Consider the following 23,516-nt stretch of genomic DNA (forward strand, 5'->3'; position numbering starts at 1 on the left):
CTTGAAGAAAGTTTCTAAGTTCTTGACATTTTATGGATTAACTGACCTTCGTGTCTTAAAATTAACCACTTGCAACTGACTCTGCACTGCATCGTCATATCTACACACAACTTCAGATATCCAAAAGTACTTTACGCTTGAGCTTATGTTTTCCTGTAGTTTGCTGTACAGATCATTTGGGGTCTGGATATCTGCTCCCATTTTCACCATGTCATCAGCACTACGTACGTTTTCCTGCTCCACCGACTTAAATCAGGAGCACCTTTACCGTATCCCTTCTCTAAGAAGTTCCATGTTACTTCTTTGAATCCCAAAAGAAATGGAAGTGTGCTGAATAGGTCAAATATTATTTTTTCTCCTGTACTGTGTGACAGGATAGCCACTCATGAAGTGAAGAATAGTTATAGAGGGATTTTGCCCCTTCACTTCCTTCAAAATAGGCTCAAGGTGTGCTCACATTGGTCTTTCATCGTGGCGGACGCTATCTGATAATGTAGCATATGACTGGCACCCCTGAAACGTGTACAACACACTAGTATGCAATTAACGTGCATAGTTTTCTGAGACGTCCATGTGAACAACCACTTCATTGTCGCCAATGTTTTATTTAAGATTTCAGCACTTAGTGTCTCCCGGGTGGCGCAGTGGCTAAGGGAGCCAGCTGTGCCAACAGGGACTCTGGGTTCGCGCCCGGGCTCTGTCGCAGCCGGCCGCGACCAGGAGGTCCGTGGGGCGACACACAATTGGCCTAGCGTCGTCCGTGTTAGGGAAGGTTTGGCCAGTAGGGATATCCTTGTCTCATAGCGCACCAGAGACTCCTGTTGCTGGCCGGGCGCAGTGCGAGCTAACCAAGGTTGCATGGTGTTTCCTCTGACACATTGGTGCGGCTGGCTTCCGGGTTGGATGCGTGCTGTGTTAAGAAGCAGTGCGGCTTGGTTGGGTTGTGTATCGGAGGACGCATGACTTTCAACCTTCGTCTCTCCTGAGCCCGTACGGGAGTTGTAGCAATGAGACAAGATAGTAGCAACTAAACAATTGGATACCATGAAATTGGGGAGAAAAAAGGGGTACAAATTTTTCTAAAATAAAAAAAGATTTTGGCACTTCTCAACTTAATGAAATGGTGCTTGGCGAGCAGGTTGAGTTTTGGATTCAGGATTCTGTTCAGATCCTGCCATGCGCCTGTCTTTTGTTTTTTTTTCACGTCTTTTCTTCATTGCTGGTCTCCTCTCTTTCCCATTGCTGCCATGTGGTGTTCACTTCAGGCAGAGCTAGTTCTACCTCACTGTAATAACTTTGGGAAGGACTAGTCTCTGAACTTTTTCTTTGTGCTTCAGAAGTCTGCTATTTTCATCCCTACACAATAATTTAGTAACCTTTGCCTTCTTCTCTGCAACCAGTTTCTTTCTCATTTTCTTTTTGACAGTGCAAGTTGTATTTCAAGTCTGATCATTTGTTGCTTCAACTGTGCTTTTTCTTTACCTAACTGGATATATTCTCTACATCACTTCTCTCTGGGGTTGATGAAGCAAGTGGTTGTCCCTGCTATGTTGGTGGCATCTCAGGTGGGTAATGTTAAGGTGGTTGGCTTTGCTGTGGAGTTGAGGGTTGAGGTGGGTGCTGCTGTTGAGCTTGTAGATTGCTCAGGGTGCTCCTCAAGATGGTCACCATCCATGGACACTGGAGTGAGGTTTCGCACAGCATGCATTTGCCTCTGACTCCTCAGGTATTTCCTCCGTTTATCCCTTCTCTTTTCAGCTGCAGAGGTCGTCATCTCCCTACCTGGGCGATGGTCTATGTGCCCACCCTCCTTACATTTGCGGTAGCTAAACACAAGACGAATATAATTACAGAGATATAGTGCAGACTATAGTCAAAATGACTTACAATACATTAATATTAACTAAACGTTATTGTAAACAACCTTTGCGTAATAGCCCACAGCTTAGTCTGACACCCATACATTGTATTGATTACCTACAAGATCTAGCCTTCTTCAAATGAGTGTGAACCCAATTGAACTTAGTCTTAATTCAGGTTTGCTGGTTACTGAACTGCACTTGTCAGTGCATGACCACTATAATATCTAGGCTTCCTGCTCAGATGCCACTCTTCCCTAACAAGAGGATCTGAGTTCTTCCAGGCCCTGAACAGTGCAACTCTCTCTTTGTTGGATAGAAGCACCTATCTATAAGTACATATATTCCCTCAATATCAAAACTGTACTGATAAAACACTAATAAAACCTTATATTAAGTTCTTATGACTTGAATATGTGACTTCACAAAAAAACAAATAACTATGATAATGTTGTCATTACGTTTGTTTTCCACAATGTAATAGATAGACAAAATATTTCTTAACACATAAAAATACATACACAGTTGAAGTCGGAAGTTTACATACACTTAGGTTGGAGTCATTAAAACTCGTTTTTCAACCACTCCACAAATTTCTTGTCAACAAACTATAGTTTTGGCAAGTCGGATTCGACATCTACTTTGTGCATGACACAAGTAATTTTTTCCAATTGTTTATAAACATATTATTTCCCTTATTCACTGTATCACAATTCCAGTGGGTCAGAAGTTACAGAAGATAAACTAAGTAGAACAGAACATACACTAATTTGACTGTGCCTTTAAACAGCTTGGAAAATTCCAGAAAATATCATGGCTTTAGAAGATTCTGATTGACATAATAATTGGTCCAATTGACACAATTGGAGGTGTAACTGTGGATGTATTTCAAGGCCTACCTTCAAATTCAGTGCCTCTTTGCACATCATGGGAAAATCAAAAGAAATCAGCCAAAACCTCAGAAAAAAAATATAGACCTCCACAAGTCTGTTCATCTTTGGGAGCAAATTCCAAATGCCTGAAGGTACCATATTCATCTGTACAAACAATGGTATGTAAGTATAAACACCATGGGACCACGCAGCCGTCATACCGCTCAGGAAGGAGACACGTTCTGTCTCCTAGAGATGAAAATACTTGTGAGAAGTGCAAATCAATCCCAGAACAACAGTAAAGGACCTTGTGAAGATGCTGGAGGAAACCGGAACAAAAGTATCTATATCCACAGTAAAACAAGTCCTATATCATCATAACCTGAAAGGCCGCTCGGCAAGGAAGAAGCCACTGCTCCAAAACCGCCATAAAAAAAGCCAGACTACGGTTTGCAATTGCACATGGGGACAAAGATCATACTTGTTGGAGAAATGTCCTCTGGTCTGATGAAACAGAAATAGAACCGTTTGGCCATAATGACCATCGTTATGTTTGGAGGAAAAAGGGGGTGTCACGCCTTGGTCTTAGTATTTTTGTGTTTTCGTTAATTAGTTGGTCAGGCCAGGGTGTGACATGGGTTTATGTTGTTGTAATTCATAGTGGGGTTTTTGTAGTATTTGGGATTGCGGCTGAGTAGGGGTGTTGTATAGGCTTGGCTGCCTGAGGCGGTTCTCAATCAGAGTCAGGTGATTCTCGTTGTCTCTGATTTGGAACCGTATTTAGGTAGCCAGGGTTTCACTTTGTATTTCGTGGGTGATTGTTCCTGTCTCTGTGTTAGTGTTCACCAGACAGGCTGTATAGGTTTTTCACGTTCCGTTTGTTGTTTTTTTGTATTTATAAGTTATTTCGTGTATCGTCATTTGTTCCATTAAAAACATGAGTAACCAACACGCTGCATTTCGGTCCGACTTTCTTTCGACAAACGAAGAACGCCGTTACAGAATCACCCACCACACACGGACTGAGCAGCGTGTTAACAGGCAGCTGGAGCAGCGAAGGGAGGACGTTATGGACAGCAGAGGCTTGGAGTATACGACGTGGGAAGAAATAGACAGGTGGGCGGCCGACCCAGAGAGAGTGCCGGAGCCCGCCTGGGATTCGCTGGAGCAGTGCGAAGAGGGCTATAGGAGAATGGAGTCGAAAAGAGTGACACGGCGGCGAAGAGCGAAACCAGAAAATCAGCCCAAAAAAATTCTTGGGGGGGGGGGCTCAGAGGGAGAGTGGCTGAGTCAGGAGACAGACCTGAGCCAACTCTCCCTGTTTATCGTGAGGAGCCAAGGAGGAGACCAGAACCGGTGTTGGAGGTGAGCGAAGCAAAGACTGTGAAGGAGTTAATGGGGAAATTGGAGGAGAGAGTAATGAGGGAGTTGCTAGTTTGGTGCTTTAGGTATAAGATTCGTCCGACGGAGCATGTCGGGGATTTAATGGCACCTGGGTCAGCGCTCCATGCTAGTCCTGAGGTGCGTGTTAGTCGGCTGGTGAAAAATGTGCCAGCCTCACGCACTAGGCCTCCTGTGTACCTACCTAGCCTTGCACGTCCTGTGCCAGTCCTGATCTCATGGTCGCAAATGGGTCTTCCAAATGGACAATGACCGCAAGCATACTTCTAAAGTTGTGGCAAAATGGCTTAAGGACAATAAAGTCAAGGTATTGGAGTGGCCAACACAAAGCCCTGACCTCAATCCTATAGAACATTTGTGGGAAGAAATGAAAAAGCGTGTGCGAGCAAGGAGGCCTACAAACCTGACTCAGTTACACCAGCTCTGTCAGGAGGAATGGGCCAAAATTCATCCAACTTTATTGTGGGAAGCTTGTGGAAGGCTACCCAAAATATTTTACCCAAGTTAAACAATTTAAAGGCCCTACTAACAAATACTAATTGAGTGTATGTAAACTTCTGACCCACTGAGAAATCAAGCTTAAATAAATCATTCTCTCTACTATTATTCTGACATTTCACATTCTTAAAATAAAGTGGTAATCCTAATTGACCTAAAACAGGGAATTTTTACTAGGATTAAATGTCAGGAATTGTGAAAAACTGAGTTTAATGTATTTGGCTACGGTGTATGTAAAACTTCCGACTTCAACTGTAAATGTCATCAATAAAACATACACTACATTCCCTAAAAGCTTAAGAATAGTCCTAAAAAACAAAAACTAGATACATGTGTCATGCGAAGTAATGAATGACATAATTGACACACCATATGGCAAAAAACAGCTTGAACTATTATTTGGCCCTGCTGGTCATCTCTGAACATTTGAACATCTTGGCCATGTTATTTTATAATCTCCACCCGGCACAGCCAGAAGAGGACTGGCCACCCCTCATAGCCTGGTTCCTCTCTAGGTTTCTTCCTAGGTTCTGGCCTTTCTAGGGAGTTTTTCCCAGTCACTGTGCTTCTACACCTGCAAAGTTTTCTGTTTGGGGTTTTGGGCTGGGTGACATCAGCAGATGTAAAAAGGGCTTTATAAATACATTTGATTGATTGATTGAACTTATTCTACAGGCCCATCCATCTATGAAAAAACTATGGCCTTGAACTACAGCTTTTTAAAGTAATTTCACATCAAATATGACATTTTAAAATATATATTTTTTAAAGAGTTGCATCGTATGACAGGACATTATAGTGTACCAGTGACCAAAAAGGTGAAATAATCAACATTTTAGGAGAGACTTACTGACCTTTCTGCACTGTGCGGAGGTCTTCTGAATCTTCTTTCTGATGCAATATCCTGTCATGTGACTATCGCAAAGAATCATCTGAAATGGCTCCTGAATGTCTGTTCTACTGAATGACATTTAATGAAATCCCAATGTATGGACTAAAGTATTTTAAAGCATAAAAATTTAACAAATGTTAGGATCCTCACCATTATTTTATTTTTTTTCAATACACACACCCTCACAATTATGCCAGAGGAGTTTATTGGATTTTTATGGTTGTTTATAAAAAAAATCTATGCATATTGATTTTAGTTGTGGACAGTTAATCCTAATGGCATTTTGCTACTTCTGAGCTCTATAGCTCCCTGAATTCATAATGAATACTCTTATGCCTATAAATAGGGGAAAGTTAGATCTTATAATGTATTTTTATAATACTGTAAATATGCTTCGGACACCAAAATGGACACTTCACGTCATTGACCCAGGGCCCTATAAAATCAGGTTGTGTTTTGGTAAATTCTATTTTCCAGGTTTCTGAGTTCTCTCCCCCTCCCCCCCCCAGGTTTTCACTCTCAAAATCACACTTTTAGGGGGGAGCACAACAATGCAGGAGTCCACTTTTGAGGTCTGGGAACAACCCCCCCCAAATGGAGGGTGTACTTGCCCTTTACTTCAATTGCACGACTATCAAGAGATCATTGTGTTGCGTTTGGCTGGCGGTGTTTTTGTACTGTACAAAATTTTATGACATAGTTTGCAAAACAAATGCCCCTGAAATTGGTAAAAATCATCATGATATCATTCGGCTAGGTAGGCCTCCTTTGCAGTCAACATTTGATGAGGAAGGTTTTTTGGGGAAAGCCTTTAGAAATGTTAATTCAAACAGCGCATGATGACTGAATTGCGCATCACAATTGACAGAGAATTGTGAAAGAATAATAAACAGGGTTGTTTTTGTTTATATTTCCATAGAAAAAATAACTCAGAGGACCTATCATCTGTCAATTGCTCATCACCAAACTTTTTGAATACCTGGTCTACATACCCATTGCTGTTTGAATAACTCTTTATAAAAAATAAGCTAATTGTTAACCAAAAACTAGCGTGACCAGCTAAAACAATTTCTACGCCACCCTAGAGACCAATAAACATTTTTTTTAAAGAGTGTAGCACTGCCAAGTCAAAGGATCGCAAATGCGAGTGTTTTGGTTGCAGTTTTGAGCCCTGTGTCCTAGCTCTGGCCGACTCATTCTTAGAAAGGCTTATATTCCAGGAGTTTCTACTGAACCGCAGAGGAGTGAATCAGAGCATACCACCACAAATCCTCTCTAGAGACACACAATGCTCAGGGAGTGGAACAATAATCATCACAGCAGTGGAAGACACACACACACACACACACACACACCTGGAGGCCTCCACATGGCAGGCAGTGACCTCGGTTCTCATCTTCAGCGTGTGGATCTGCTGTGTAAAGGTGAGTCACTGAGGCTGCCGTGGCTAGGTATCACTGTCTCCTCTCTCTCTGAGCTCAGCTCACTTTGTACAGAGGAGCATACTTAAGGAAGAATGCAGCAACTCTTGGAGGACAATGAAAGTGCACTTATAGTTTTTTGTTTTAAACTCACAAAATAACATTTTTGGAAGTGAACTTTATTTGTCCTTGAAAAGTTGCTGAATTTCCCCTTCATTTTCAGTCTGACTCAGCTCCTGACTGGCTCTACTAAGGAAAACACAAAGAGAGTGGGTGAATGCTGCCAGCCACTGACAAGCACCAGCCCATAGTACTGCATGGTGCATTAATCCGCTGATACAACCTGAGTCAATGGAATCCTCAGGAGGGTTGTATGTCAGCATACCACTATATCACCCTGACAGTGACTCTATACCTCCTTAGAACCAATGAACAAAACATCAAGGCCCTCCCTGCAGATCTGTGTCACCTAAATAAAGGCCATTCCCAAGTGAGTGTCATTTCAATAGGATTCAGGTCACTCTAGAAACCATCCGGTCAATATGTTCAACAGTTACAGCCAGAGTTAGCCAGTCAGAGAAGTTCACAGGTAAACAAAACAACCGCTCCTGAATGTAGAACTAAAAGGCTAAGACGTTGGACCTGATAAGTAACCAAAACATCTACTTTAAAAAGTGCAAATCGTGTCATGCAGTGTAAATCCTATCGGAAAACTCTGCATATGTACAGTACAACTCCGCCACACTTCACATTGTTTTGCATTCTACAGTAATGTAAGACCTTTGTTTTACCCTGCTGAGATTCCTATGGGCATGAATAATCAGATATACAATAGCCCGAGGATGGATTAGCTGGGTCACAGAAAGTTCATTTTTAGAACATAAACTGACTCTCATATAAGCTTGTCATTTGTTTCTTTGATACTTATCTTCAGACCAGTCATATTATGTCGGCTCACTGTAACTCCTGATCTTATTATCAATGACATATGCTACTCAAAATGCCAATAACATAGTAATAAGTAATAGCAATATTTATGCAAAACAAATCATACAAAAGTGAAAAATAAAATAAAATGAAGGAACAAATAAAAACACACAGAGTTGAAGGCAAGTAAATGTCTTACTTTAGAAACAAACAAAAAATATATTATGCCAAGATCTTACCACGAGTTTTCTCTTTGAGGACCTGCACTTCAATAAGCAAGCTTCGTACAGCTGGTTTAATTTCATCAAATAAAACATAACATCAGACAGCTGGCTGGTCCTGTGTAGCTAGAGCACCAATGTTCGCCGAACTCCCGAGTCCTAGCTCCAAATTGTGAAGTGAAGTATTGACAGCCCTGTCAGACACTGGAAGAGAATGCGCTCTTATGCTACCCTATGCCTCTCATTAATTCGTTCCCTCCCAGCCCGCCAAGGCACTACCCACATCGGGATACCTCCAACTCCAACCTCTTTGCTCAAAGAGCAAAACAACACACGTTGGCTATGACGTGTACCATTCTGTCGGATGAAAGAACCAAATCATGTCTCAACTGCCTGGTTGACAGCTCTCTCTCCTCTCGAGGCGTGGCTCGGAACTCTGTGGAGTGACTCGTGTGACATACCCAGACACCAAGTCCCCCGGTGTATCGTGGTACTGCAATATTGTCACCCCTCTGTTATCGTTGGTTCGGAGTAAACTTTCCACGTCTTCTCGTTGCCTCTCATGGTGGTCGTTTCAGCTAGCCTCTGTCCGAGTAACGTTAACTAGCTAGCTAGGACTTCCAACACGTTTTTTCACCCCTATGTAACGTTAGGGCATTCAACACAATTCCTTGACATGCATACTGCTCTATTCGAACAAACTATTATATTTAAAGCATGTTGTAAAATTCTAAAAATGTAATAAATTCCTTTATACGAGAAACTGACATCGTCCACTTGGCTAGGAATCGTGCCGCGTTCAAGTGCTAGTTGGAACTAAGAAACTCTGATATTTCCGACTCGCTAACTGGGTGTATAGTTAATCACGTGCCACGTTCAACGAATTAGTACATCGGATATTTGAACGCTGCATTTACAAGCTACAAATCCCAGGAAGTAAATCCACACGCCTCAGCCCTACGTCTTCGTTAGATCACAGAGTTTCTAAACCCAGAGGCGCAACATCACGAGACTTCCGGGAAGTCAATGAGAGAAGTGAACAATTCTTCCTTAGTTGTTAAATTTCTCGAAATCGAAAAAAGCACCACCTAGATCCCACCCAATGACTTAAGTAGTTGAACATGTTATTACTCCAACCTCGTGAAAGTAACCTTATAGAGTGGCACATGCGCAGTTCTTCGCGACCCGATGCCAGGCAAAGTCGCCATGACAATTTCAGGGTGCGTTCGTAAATTAATTTCGGATATCTTCTCCTTTCTCTCGTCTGAGGGTGCCAGAGTGCAGAATATGCATTTATGAATGCACAACACCCGTTGAATATGACAGGTGTCAGTAAAGGTTGGAAAAAACGGAGTTTAACTGGTGCTAGCAGCACAGTTAGTCGCTACCGCCCAAGATAACATGAAAACAGCCTCTGCTAGGGCGAGTAAAATGATCAGAATGATGTGTTCTCTCATTTTGGTCAGGAAGTAGCTAGCAAACTAGCCAATTTAAGCCAGTTAACTTGGGTGCTTCACTGCCGTTGTGTGGTCAGAACGCTCGGATCAATTCCGTTAGAGCGTCCAGTCTGCGCTCTGAACGCTCCTGGAGCGAATCGCTCTGAATTTATGAACAGACAATCTGACGATTCTGAATATACGAACGACAGGAGCGCACTCGAGAGGGATTTTACGAACACACCCTTAGTCTATCTTCATAATTTAATGTCTTTGGTTAGATCATACGTGGTGCCAGCACATTTCCAAACTGTCTACGAGCGGCATCTACCGGATTTATACCGTGCATGCATAAATAATGGCTTCCATGCAATGTTGTCAAAATCAAATCGAGGAGCCGCACTCGAGAGGGATTTTGATTTGATTTAATGTTGTATGGGAGAGGGCGCAAAAGAGCGATCCTGTTTATTCTGACTCGCTTGCTAACACACAAACCCAATGATAAACAGAGGCTCTGCTGTTAATACGGTCCAACATGATCCTTCAACCCGGATGTAGAATTTTTAGGATTCTCTTCCCCTCATTTTATTTTACATATGCTATTGTTGCTAACTGCGTCAAAAATAGAACATGTTCTAGACCAGGCTAGACAGTGTTGCGTAAACTGTGACAGCTAAAGGCACTGGTAGCCACGCCTACTGAAGAGAGCTAACGGATTCTTGGCAGCCTACCAACTGTAAGCTTAACAAACCTTTGTGATGATGTTATAGTCTCCCATTTTGTTATTACTTAAGTTGAGTGCTTCATAGTATGATTATAACTATTGTAATGAAACAGCAGGGAGCAGGTCTCGAACCCCCGACCTTCGAGCCCGAGGTCCGGCGCGTTATCAACTGTGCCGCAATAGCATGCTCGTGTGGCAGGGTCGATTTCTGTGCTTATAAACCCAGGGTCGTTACACTATTTTACCCTACGGATTATTTATTAGCTAATTTCGTTAAACCTGCTAGCATAGGCCTATTTGGCTACATTAGCCAAACTCAGTCTAATGATTAAAAAGAATAATAAACAGGGTTGTTTTTGTTTATATTTCCATAGAAAAGATAACTCAGAGGACCTATCATTTGTCAAAGTGACATCTAAAATGAACTTCTGCGGAAGAAAATATAAGCAGGGCAGCAACTGGTCTTACCCAGAGGTGGCAGAACTGCTCCAGCAGTGGTCAGATGAGTTGGTCCAACGAGAGCTGGAGAGTTTCCTCAGAAATCAACATGTTTTCAACCGAATAGCGGACGTCCTGCGAGAGAAAGGCATCTATATCACACCGGCGACCAGTGCAGGGAGAATATCAAAAGGATTCAACTGGAGTACCACCGCATCAAGGTCAATCACAAGATGATGTGCGGCGGGAGGTCGTGGAAGTCTTATGATGTAATATACCGGGTTTTAGCGAACCAACCCGGACATAGTCTACTCCTCTTTGGGCAGTACTGTTATAGCCCACCAGGTCATCCAGAGCTCCCCAAGTGGGGCAGGCGCATACCTCCATGGTCTGCCAGGTGGTGTCATGCCCTGGAAATAGAGAGGCTTTTATTCTCTATTTTGGTTAGGCCAGGGTGTGACTAGGGTGGGCATTCTAGTTTCTTTATTTCTGTTTCTATGTTTTGGCCCGGTATGGTTCTCAATCAGGGACTGCTGTCTATCGTTAGCCTGTTTTTCCACCTTAGTTGTGGGTAGTTGACTTTGTTAGTGGCCTGTATAGCCCTAGTATGCTTCACGTTCGTTTTTGTTGTGTCTTGTTTTTGTTGGCGACATTCATAATAAAAAGAAATGTACGCTCACCACGCTGCACCTTGGTCCGGTCATTTCCCTGACGACGTTCGTGACAGAACTATCCACCACAAACGGACCAAGCGGCGTGGCTGGGAGGAGCGGCATTTTCTCGAGGAATGGACATGGGAGGAGATCTTGGAAGGCAAGGGACCCTGGGCAAAGGCTGGAGAGTATCGGCGTCAAAGGGGGGAGATAGAAACGGTGAAAGCAGTGGCGACAATACGAGGAGTCGTTGGCAAGAGAGGCAGCCCCCACAAAATAATTGGGTGAGCAAACGTGGAGATTGGCTGAGTCAGGTTGGAGACCTGAGCCAACTCCTCATGTTTACCGTAGGGAGCGTGGTACTGGTCAGGCACCGTGTTATGCGGTGGAGCCCACGATGTCTCCAGTGCGTATTCACAGCCTGGTGCGCTACATTCCAGCTCCCCGCATCGGCCGGGCTGGAGTGGGCATCCAGCCAGGACAGATGGTGCCAGCTCAGCGCATCTGGCCGCCAGTGCTTCTCTACGGCCCAGTATGTCCTGCGCCGGCTCTGCGCACTGTGTCTTCGGTGCGTCTGTGCAGGCTCTATGCTCGAGACCTCCTGTGCGCCTCCACGGCCCAGTGTATCCTGTGCCTGCTCCAAGAACCAAGCCTCCAGTATGTCTCCCCAGCCTGGTGAGTCCTGTGCCTTCTCCCAGAACCAGGCCTCCTGTATGTCTCCCCAGCCTGGTAAGCCCTGTGGCAGCTCCACACACCAGGCTGCCTATAGATCTTCGTCCATGGCACGAAGCCTCCTGTGATGATCCATGGCACGAAGCCTCCAGGGATGATCCATGGCACGAAGCCTCCAGTGATGATCCATGGCACTAAGCCTCCAGTGATGATCCATGGCATGAAGCCTCCAGTGATGATCCGCGGTCCGGAGCCTCCAGCGGCGGTCCCCCGGTCCAGAGGCTTCAGCGACGGTCCCCCGGTCCGGAGCCTCCAGCGACAGCCTCCAGTCTGGAGCCTCCAGCGACGGCCTCCAGTCCTGGGCTTGCATCGAGGGTCCCCAGTCCGGGATCCCCGCATCGGCCGGGCTGGAGTGGGCATCCAGCCAGGACAGATGGTGCCAGCTCAGCGCATCTGGCCGCCAGTGCTTCTCTACGGCCCAGTCCGGGGCTTGCAGCGAGGGTCCCCAGTCCGGGGCTTGCAGCGAGGGTCCCCAGTCCAGAGGCGCCACCTAAGTGGGGGGAGCCAGAGGTGGAGCGGGGTCTGCGTCCCGCACCGGAGCTGCCACCGAAGTAGATGCCCACCCGGACCCTCCCCTATAGAGTCAGGTTCTGCGGCCGGAGTCCGCACCTTTGGGGGGGGGGGTACTGTCACGCCCTGGCCATCTCTATTTTGGTTAGGCCAGGGTGTGACTAGGGTGGGCATTCTAGTTTCTTTATTTTGGCCGGGTATGGTTCTCAATCAGGGACAGCTGTCTATTGTTGTCTCTGATTGGGAATCATACTTAGGTAGCCTGTTTTTCCATCTTAGTGGTGGGTAGTTTACTTTGTTAGTGGCCTGTATAGCCTAAGTAAGCTCCACATTCGTTTTTTTTGTTTCTTGTTTTTGTTGGCAACATTCATTATAAAAAGAAATGTAGGCTCACCACACTGCACCTTGGTCCGGTCATTTCCCTGACAACGTTCGTGGCGGGTTCTTCTTTGGTCTTTTTGGTCATCAGCCCAGGCTGGGGGAGCTGCTGGAGATAAATTGTGAGGATGCAGAGTCTAAGAATTGACTGCTGAACTCTGATGCTGCGCACCCAGAGATGCTGTACCATATCGGGTTTGGAGATGAGCATGACACCAATGGGAAGTCTGCCGGACTGGGTCAAGAGGGCTCAGTCGAGATGGTGTGAGAAGAGCGTATGCCGAGCGCGCAATTCTCTACTTCAGGTTGGCTAAAATAGCAGATGAGGTTGATTGGCCTAATCTCCTGTATTATTTTGCATGGTTATTCATTCAGAAATGTTATCGGAAGTTAGGGTAGATGCATTTATTTTTAGCCCCAACACATACATAAGGAGATGGCACATGGGTATATTCTCCTAAAAACCAATGAGGATATGGGAGAGGTGGGACTTGCAGCGCGTCAAGCGTCACAGATAGAACTAAAGTTCTAATTTAGTGCCTGGCTACGCAGTGGGTCGTTGACGCATGTGTGCAGTGTGGGTGCAAAGATTGAATAACATGTATGTGTACATTTATTTTGTAACATGGTGACCACACTGCTCATGTCGTGTTACATGTTATTCAGTCATTGCTCCCATACTGCTCTCACGCTTCAAGGAGTGTCTGCGTAGCGTGGTTCTATTTGTGACAATTTGTGACACTTGACATGCTGCAAGTCCTGCCTCTCTCATCTCCTCGTTGGTTTTTAGGAGCATATATCCATCCACATGTCGGATTGAAAGATGAACTGAGGTCCTCACTCCAATCCAGTTGGGAGTGGTAATGCACCTTAAAGTTGGTTGCAAAGGGTCTGAATACTTATGTAAATAAGTTATTTCTGTTGTTTTTTTCCCCTAATAAATTTGCAAGCATTTTTTAAAACATTTTTTTGCGTTGTCATTTGGTTTTATGTGTAGATTGATGAGGAACAGTTTGGACACCTACTCATTCCAGGGGTTTTCTTTATTTTTGCTATTTTCTTCATTGTAGAATACTAGTGAAGACATCAAAACTATGAAATAACACATATGGAATCACCCTTGAATGACTAGGTGTGTCCAAACTTTTGACTGGTACTGTATATATACAGTGGCAAGAAAAACCTTTTGGAAATACCTGGATTTCTGCATAAATTGGTCATAAAATTTCACCTGATCTTCATCTAGGTCACAACAATAGACAAACACAGTCCGCTTAAACCACATATGTCAGAGTCAAGGCCCGCGGGCCACATCCGGCCCGCGAGAAGGTTTTTTACGGCCCCTGGGATGATCTTGATTTATTATTAGAACCGGCCCGCAGACCGCAGTCCGCAGCCCGCAGATCTTTTACACGCACCAATACTACATTTCCCACAATGGTTAGGCCAGGGTGACGACTAGCAGTAGGCTTCTTCATTTCAATATTTATTGGCACAGCATGGTTCTCAATCATCACAGTAAAATTAACTTTCAGATACCCATCAAAAATGGCAAAACGGGAAAGGTGCTTCAAAGATGTTTCAGCTTAGTGGTGGAGATTTGTCTGTTCTTGGACAGCAAAGGGAAAGACACAACACAACTCCGAGACGAAATGTTTCTGTGTGAAATGGCTTTTCTGTGTGACATTACGAGTCATCTGAATGCAATGAACTTGCAGCTGCAGGGTCTTCTTTGGGATCATGTCATCTCTGATATGTACAGTACAGTGAAGGCATTTAAAACCAAACTGACTCTGTGGGATGCGGAAAGAAAATTTGAGCCACTTTCCCAGCTGCCAGACCATGAAAGAGAAGCTCTCTACCAGTGCGTTCCCGAGCGCACAGTTGGCTGATAAAATAGGTATGCTTGCCGCTGACTGGGACAAGATTTGCTGACTTTGAAGCACAAAAAGCAGGTTGGAACTGCTCGGTAACCCATTTGCTGTTGACGTGGAAAGCTCAGGAGTTGATTGACCTCCAATGCAATGATGCACTGAGGGCAAAATATTTTGCATGTGGGTGCTATTCATTCAGAAATGTTATCCGTTTCCTCCCCGACACAATGCCCCAGCTGCACCTGGGTATACATCCAGGCATCTGCTCAAACGTTGTCTATGTTTGGCAGCACATACCTGTGTGAACAACTTTTTCTTTGATGAACCTGAACAAAACATCACACAGAAGTCGACTTACTGCTGAACACCTCCACTCAATTCTGAGGATTTCCTCAGCTCAGAGCCTGCAAACATTGATGAACTTGTGGAAAAGATGGGACACCACCAAGTATCACCACAACCTCAAACAAGTGAACATTACTGTGCAATCACATATTTAGAGTTTTTACTCAGTTCAAGTTTAAAAGTTAAAGTTTAATATTTGTTTTCACTGCATGTTACTTCTCCTTAAACAAAGTGTTGTTTTTGATTAATAGATTTTTGCACTTTATTTTATTGTATTTCAATCCAATTATATTTTAAAATATTTCAGTTGAGTGGATGATAGAAAATTGCTATTATTGTTTTTTTCTTTGAAGTAAATTTAGCCCACTTTTTTTTCCTAAAATAGAAAATATAGGCTACTGATGGTGCCTTGAATACCGGTTTCTTTCATTTAATGTTCATGTTATGGGGATTTTTATATAAAGGAAATTTGTCTTTTGTGTCTGTTGAAAATTAAAGATTACTGACAGAGCCATAAGAAAATATTGCTTTATTTATCTGATCATATTGGAATATATTTGTTAGGTTTTCAGTAGGTTCAATTAGGTTCACTAGACTATATGCGTCATTTAAAAAATTTTCAATGAACATTCGAACAGTCCGGCCCTCGGCTTGTAGCTAAATTTTTTATTTGGCCCTCCGTCCATTTGACTTTGACACCCCTGGCTTAAACTAATAACACAAATAATTATAAGTTTGTCTTTATTGAACACACCGTGTAAACATTCACAGTGCAGGGTGGTAAAAGTATGTGAACCCTTGGATTTAATAACTAGTTGACCCTCCTTTGGCAGAAATAACCTCAACCAAACGTTTTCTGTAGTTGCAGATCAGACCTGCACAACGGTCAGGAGGAATTTTGGACCATTCCTCTTTACAAAACTGTTTCAGTTCAGCAATATTCTTGGGATGTCTGGTATGAACTGCTCTCTTGAGGTCATGCCACAGCATCTCAATCAGGTTAAGGTCAGGACTCTGGCTTATTTTCTTCTGTTGAAGCCATTCTGTTGTTGATTTACTTCTGTGTTTTGGGTCGTTGTCGTCTTGCATCACCCAACTTCTGTTGAGCTTCAATTTGCGGACAGATAGCCTAACATTGTCCTGCAAAGTGTCTTGATAGACATGGGAATTCATTTTCCCGTTGATGATAGCAAGCTTTCCAGACCCTGAGGCAGCAAAGCAGCCACAAACCATGACGCTCCCTCCCACCATACTTTACAGTTGGGATGAGATTTTGATGTTCGTGTGCTGTGCCTTTTTTTCTCCACACATAGTGTTGTGTGTTCCTTCCAAGCAACTCAACTGTAGTTTCATCTGTCCACAGGATATTTGGCCAGTATCACTGTGGAACATCAAGGTGCACTTTTGCAAACTTCAGACGTGCATGTTGTCATATCCTGCATTTAATCGATCGGTTGCTTACTGTGTAATCTGCATTGCCATTGGCTAGTTATGACTGGTTAATCACTTAATCACTGGTTAATCACTGGTTAATCACTGCTGTCACTTTTTGGACAGCAGTGGTTTATTCCATGGTGTTCTTCCATGAACACCATTCTTGTTTAGTGTTTTATGTAACGTAGACTCGTCAACAGATATGTTAGCATGTTCCAGAGATTTCTGTAAGTCTTTAGTTGACACTAAGGTTCTTCTTAACCTCGTTGAGCATTCTGCACTGTGCTCTTGCAGTCATCTGTGCAGGACGGCACTCCTGCTGAACTTTCTCAAATTTTAGACAAAAATTGTCTTACCGTGGACTGATGAACATCAAGGTTTTTAGAGAGACTTTTGTAACCCTTTCCAGCTTTATGCAAGTCAACAATTCTTAATCTTAGGTCTTCTGAGATTTATTTTGTTCGAGGAATGGTTCACATCAGGCAATGCCTCTCATGAATAGCAAACTCAAATTTTGATAGTGTTTTTTATAGGGCAAGGCAGCTCTAACCAACATCTCCATTCTCATCTCATTGATTGGATTCCAGGTTATCTGACTCCAGGTTATCTGACTCCTCACTCTAATTAGCTTTTGGAGAAGTCATTACTTTACTTATTTTTCCCAACCTACACTGTGAATGTTTCAACGACATATTCGGCTTTTGCATCACTATCTCTAGCTATCAGTAGCTAAGAGGGAAAAACATCTAGGTAGCTAACTTGATTATTCTTACAGTAAAATAAACATTGGATTGGAGTAAATATGGGCGAGAGTTTCCTTCCACCATATTTTTAATTTACCATGTGGTAAATTAGTGTATAGACCAATAAGAGTTCCAAACCTTTCTGCCAATAACAGAAAATGTTCTCTTTTCCCCTCCACACTCAAACCACTCCCAGACATTCCTTGCAAAATTGTTGCATGAGAAATTGCCCTTCGCAAAGAAGCTATTTTTGTTTCTTTTTGACCATTTTAATTGAAAACCATCACAGTAAGGTACTTAATTGTTACCCAGAAAATATTTGATATTGAGATAAAAACGGCTGCATTGGACCTTTAAACCTATCCCAACATTAGCTCCAGGGAAACAAGGCCATACAGCCATAGGGTTCTCATTTGAACAATTGACTGGGGTCAACATGTACGACCAAAGATATTTGAAACGAACCCAAGATAGACCAGAGCCTGTCATTTCCAATGGGAGCAAATTAATCATAATGGGCAGAAACAAGCAAGGAGGTGGGATTCTAGTGAGATTCTATTCTCGCGTTCTAGCATTTATTTGCATATTTCCATTCGGGAATGCCTACTCTTTGAAGTGCACGCACAAGTGCAATAACTAAATTCGCCATTGCACTCTATCCACAGATAGAACAATGAGGTAGATAATTGCACTGGATATATAAATGTGGAGCATCCGCTTGGCTTTTCCACAAGCCAAATGTCCGGCAGTGGGAGAAGATGGAACGAGATGGATTTTGACTGATTGTCTGCTACTCTTTTTAACAATGAAATACTTAATCTCAATACAGTTTTCTGTTCCCAAAAATGTTAATCTGTTACGAACAGAGTGGACAAATTTTTATCAACTTTACCCATTGCTTAAGTTTTTTTTTAAATGAAGGATGCACATTTATGTTTGAAAAAGCTAGCCTTTGCTTTCCTAGCTGCCTGTGTATATTTGTTCCTAATTTCCCTGAAAAGTTTCATATCGCAGGGGCTATTCGATGCTCATGCAGTACACCACAGGATGTTTTTGTGCTGGATAAGGGCAGTCAGGTCTGGAGTGAACCAAGGGCTCTATCAGTTCCTGGTTCTACATTTTTTGAATGGAGCATGCTTATTTAAGATGGTGAGGAAAGCACTTTTAAAGAATAACTAGGTATCCTCTACTGATGGAATGAGGTCAATATCTTTCCAGGTCGATTAGAAAGGCCTTCTCGCTGAAGTGTTTTAGGGAGCATTTGACTGCCATTACGGACGTAGGCAATGAGGCAGTGATCGCTGAGATCCTGGTTGAAGACAGCAAAGTTGTATTTAGAGGACAGGTTGGTCAGGATGATATCTATGAGGGTGCCCAAGTTTACGGATTTGGGGTTGTACCTGGTAGGTACCATGATAATTTGGGTGAGATTGAGGTCATCTAGTTTAGATTGTAGGACATCCGGGGTGTTAAGCATTCTCCCAGTTTAGGTCACATAACAGTACAAACACTGAAGATAAATGGGGGGCAATTAATTCACATATGGTGTCCAATTAATTCACATATGGTGTCCAGGGCGCAGCTGGGGGCTGAGGGGGGCCTGTAACAAGCGGCAACAGTGAGAGACTTGGGCCTCCCGGGTGGCGCAGTGGGTAAGGGCGCTGTACTGCAGTGCCAGCTGTGCCATCAGAGACTCTGGTTTCGCGCCCAGGCTCTGTCGTAACCAGCTGACACCGGGAGGTCCGTGGGGCGACGCACAATTGGCGTAGTGTCATCCTGGTTAGGGGGTGCTTGGTCGGTCGGTAGGGATGTCCTTGTCTCATCGTGCACCAGAAACTCCTGTGGCAGGACGGGTGCAGTGTGTGCTAACCAAGGTTGCCAAGTACACGGTGTTTCCTCGTCTCTCCTGAGCCCGTACAGGAGTTGTAGCAATGAGACAAGATAGTAGCTACTACAACAATTGGATACCATGAAAAAGGGGTAAAAATTTAAATAAAAAACAGTGAGACTTATTTCTGGAAAGGTGGATTTTTAAAAGTAGAAGCTCGAACTGTATGGGGTCAGACCTGGATAGCATGACAGCAAGCTGTCTCTGCAGTAAATTGCAACTCCACCTCCTTTGGCAGTTTTGTTTTGGCGGAAAATGCATAGAGACATTTTTCAGCTATGATTTTACCACTCAGAATTCAGAATGGATATGACAATGGGTCCAGCACAGGAAGTAAGACACCCTTACAGCAATCTACTTTTTGATCTTCTTGACTTCTCATCTGGTAAACTGCTACTGTGTGTATAGAAAAGAGCCCCAATTAGGGGTTAGTGTACTCCAGTAAAAAAGGTCTGGTTTAGATTAAAAACTATTGCCCTGTGTCCCCATTCATAGGGGCATGAGAGACTAATCAGTAGAATAATTGAGTTAGCACTTTATTGGCCCAAACACCCACAGACCCACAAGGTTGAGGTTACTCATGGACAGTAATTAGTAAAAAAAAAAAATGTTGCATTGATGCATTGTGTCTTCTAACTGTCCACGAATAGGATCCAAAGTGTTAGGAAATATTTGTTCCCATAAATAGAAAGAAGGATGTCTCTCCTCATACCTCTGGCACTTTAGTCAGACTGCCAGACTGTGCACCACAGAGCCAATCAGGAGAGAATACATGAAAGTCAAGGGGTGTGTCTGTGCCTTTTGGATTACTCTCACTTTACAGAGTACCCCTGTGGTTCGAGTCAAGAGCTACCCTTCCCCTTTCAGTCTGCTCTGCGCATGTCTGAAAGTGACAGAGCCAGAAAGCCAAGAGAGTTTTTCATAGAGTTTTTCATGGAAAATGCTAATATATATTAGATCCAGTGCAATAGACTAAGACCTGAATTTGAATGCAGCATGTTCCGATTCCTCCTTCTCTTTCTGTCCAGCAGGGTCAACCAAAAACACTTGGCCTGATGGTTTATGCAGAAACTTAAATGATTTTACTATTAAATGACCCATATCACAATCCTCATACCTCTTCACAAAAATGTACCTAAATCAATTTTGGAAAAAGGATTTCACTCACAAAAGATGTAGGAATTTATTTTTCCAGTTAGAAATAGTAGGCCATGCATCAAACAACTATTTTCATCAGAAAAACAAACCCTCAAATGCACTATTGCATTTTGTAAGTTGTCTGCAGGTGGCTTGTTGTGAATGCACTCAAATATCAAGTCATTATCAGGTTATGTAAACTGTCTTAATGTACAGTATATGAAAGTGATGCTATGAAAAGGATTCTTTCACATCATCAAGCTCACGCTGACTGACAAATCACAGCCTATTACTGTGATTAAAATGAGCATATGAAACATTGTTTTTCATTAGACCTACCTGTGTGTCTTCCTTTAAGCACCTCTGTTCGAACATCTCGCATGTCCTTGATCCATACCACATACAGCCATTTGCGGATCTTTTCAGTGTACATGTGACAGATAGTTATTGCGAGGCTGGAACATCCCAAAATAACGTTTTAACACCCATATAAAATGAAGTCCATGAAAGCTTACATATTTAAGTCTAATAGCATGAGATGAAAGTAGACAAAACAGAGTGTATAGGTATTCTGAACCTTTTTTGAGGTCAGTAGGTCACATGACCAAGGAGCTATTGAAATGTTAAATGTAGAGAAATTAATGTAAAATCATGTGAGATAAAAATGGACAAACTAAAGGGTGTGCAATATAGAAGGGTAGTCAGTGGACATTCTGAACCTTGTTTGAAGTCATAGGTCGTATGACCAATGAGCTATTGAAGATTTTTTTTTAAATACATAATTTAAAATAGTGCAAGATTTAAATTGACAAAAAAAGTGTGCAATGTCTGTCTATGCCATCGGGTTAGCTGTAACCAGTTTTGAAAGTTTTAGGAGTAATGGTTAAAGAGCTATTGAAATTTGAACATTTTTATTCGTCACTATGTTGACAGTCCCTATCTGCTGTTGGTGAACGTTAGGAAAACTACAGGCGAATATCCAACCTGAAACTGTTTTTACCTCGGTCTAATGAACGTGTAGGAGTCGGGACGAGAGAGAGAGGCAGCCAGCGTTTCTCAGCCAGTCTAAATCATGAATCAGTTGGCATAATTTTTATGGATATATACAAAGAAATGCCAATTGAAAAAAGGTCAAACGAAACGAAGTGCAGCTAGTTTGCAGTCTTTCCAGCTTCAGTTTGAAGTTATTGTATTAGCTGTGTTGTTGGCTAGCTCCTCTGGACAACAGAGTACTAACGAGAGAGCACATTTTCTATGCCAGGCGAAATACCGCCTCATTAGCTCATTGTTATGTATCCAAATAAACGTCACTAGAAAAAAGCTTAAACAAATGCAGCTACTGTTGTTATTATTTCTGCATTGTTTGACGTGACTAAGTTAGCAGTAGTTTGCTAGCTAGCAAGCAAAGGATAAAAATGCTGCTAGCCAGTATGGCAATAGAACATTTAGAACGAACGACTGGATATAGAACAAAACAATACTGAACTAACGTTACTGGGTTGCATCTCTGGCAAACAAACTAATAGAACCCATTATTGGTTTCGGGACTAAATCTTGTATAACTTTTTACATTAAAATATGTCAATCATTATTTGAAGATGTTGGTAACCTGTTAAAAGTGGTAATGCCCTCGAAGCCGGTGTTTGGAGGATATATTGGTACGGTTTGCTGGCCATCAACTTTGTCTCGGCCTAAAAACGTGGTTCCAATATATCCTCCAAACACCAGTATCTCGGGCATTATCACGTAAGTAAACAGAGTAGCGCTGTTTAAAACCTCTCTGGGATATGTGGGACGATAGCGTCCCACCTCGCCAACAGCCAGTGAAAGTGCATAGCGCCAAATTCAAAACAACAAAAATCTAAATTAAAAACATGGTTCCAATATATCCTCCAAACACTGGTATCTCGGGCATTATCACGTAAGTAAACAGAGTAGCGCTGTTTAACCTCTCTGGGATATGTGGGATGATAGCGTCCCACCTCGCCAACAGCCAGTGAAAGTGCACGGCACCAAATTCAAAACTCCAAAAATCTCAATTAAAATTCCTCAAGTATACAAGTATTTTATACCATTTTAAAGATAAAATTATCATTAATCCAGCCACAGTGTCTGATTTCAAAAATGCTTTACAGCGAAAGCACCACTAACTCACAGAAAAGCACAGCCATTTTTCCAGCCAAAGAGAGGAGTCACAAAAAACACAAATAGAGATAAAATTAATCACTAACCTTTGATCTTCATCAGATGACACTCATAGGACTTCATGTTACACAATACATGTATGTTTTGTTCGCTAAAGTGCATATTTATATCAAAAAATCTAATTTTACATTTGCACGTTACGTTCAGTAGTTCTAAAACATGCCGTGATTGTGCAGAGAGCCACATCAATTCACAGAAACACTCATCATAATTGATGAAAATACAAGTGTTATACATGGAATTAGAGATATACTTCTCCCTAATGCAACCACTGTGTCAGATTTCAAAAGGACTTTACGGAAAAAGCAAACCATGCAATAATCAAGGTCCTGGAGTGGCCTATCCAGTCTCCAGATCTCAACCTCATAGAAAATCTTTGGAGGGAGTTGAAAGTCTGTGTTGCCCAGCAACAGCCCCAAAACATCACTGCTCTAGAGGAGATCTGCATGGAGGAATGGGCCAAAATACCAGCAACAGTGTTTGAAAACCTTGTGAAGACTTACAGAAAACGTTTGACCTCTGTCATTGCCAACAAAGGGTATGTAACAAAGTATTGAGATAAACTTTTGTTATTGACCAAATACTTATTTTCCACCATCATTTGCAAATAAATTCTTTAAAATCCTACAATGTTATTTTTTTTCTGGATTTTTTTCTCATTTTGGCTGTCATAGTTGAAGTATACCTATGGTGAAAATTACAGGCCTCTCTCATCTTTTTAAGTGGGAGAACTTGCACAATTGGTGGCTGACTAAATACTTTTTTGCCCCACTGTATAAACAACCTGAATATTGATATTCATTAGATTTTTCTTGACGGTTTGGTGATTTAGAGAAATGAATTGTTATACAAGAACATTTTCAAACAACCAGCACTTGGGAAACATAGATCAGAGATGGCCAACCCTCCTGGAGAACAAGCAGGATTT

At 42.6% G+C, this 23,516-nt stretch overlaps 1 protein-coding gene and 1 pseudogene across 2 annotated transcripts in view; one reads left to right on the forward strand and one right to left on the reverse strand.

Annotated features, from left to right (window-relative positions):
* The window catches only part of LOC135524269 (furin-like), a 174,773-nt gene extending 165,562 nt beyond the window's left edge, over positions 1 to 9,211 (reverse strand). The window contains exon 1 of one of the 2 annotated variants that reach the window (XM_064951670.1): positions 8,553 to 9,211. The gene's annotated coding sequence lies outside the window, so the exon portion shown is untranslated. Of the gene's footprint in view, positions 1 to 8,109 lie in introns of both variants that reach the window. The other variant, XM_064951669.1, reaches the window with a different exon arrangement.
* Positions 9,212 to 10,155: 944 nt separating this feature from the next.
* Positions 10,156 to 23,516, forward strand: part of LOC135524983 (1-aminocyclopropane-1-carboxylate synthase-like protein 1) — a 31,956-nt pseudogene continuing 18,595 nt past the window's right edge.

Source organism: Oncorhynchus masou, chromosome 31 (assembly GCF_036934945.1).
Source record: "Oncorhynchus masou masou isolate Uvic2021 chromosome 31, UVic_Omas_1.1, whole genome shotgun sequence".
NCBI lineage: Eukaryota > Metazoa > Chordata > Actinopteri > Salmoniformes > Salmonidae > Oncorhynchus > Oncorhynchus masou.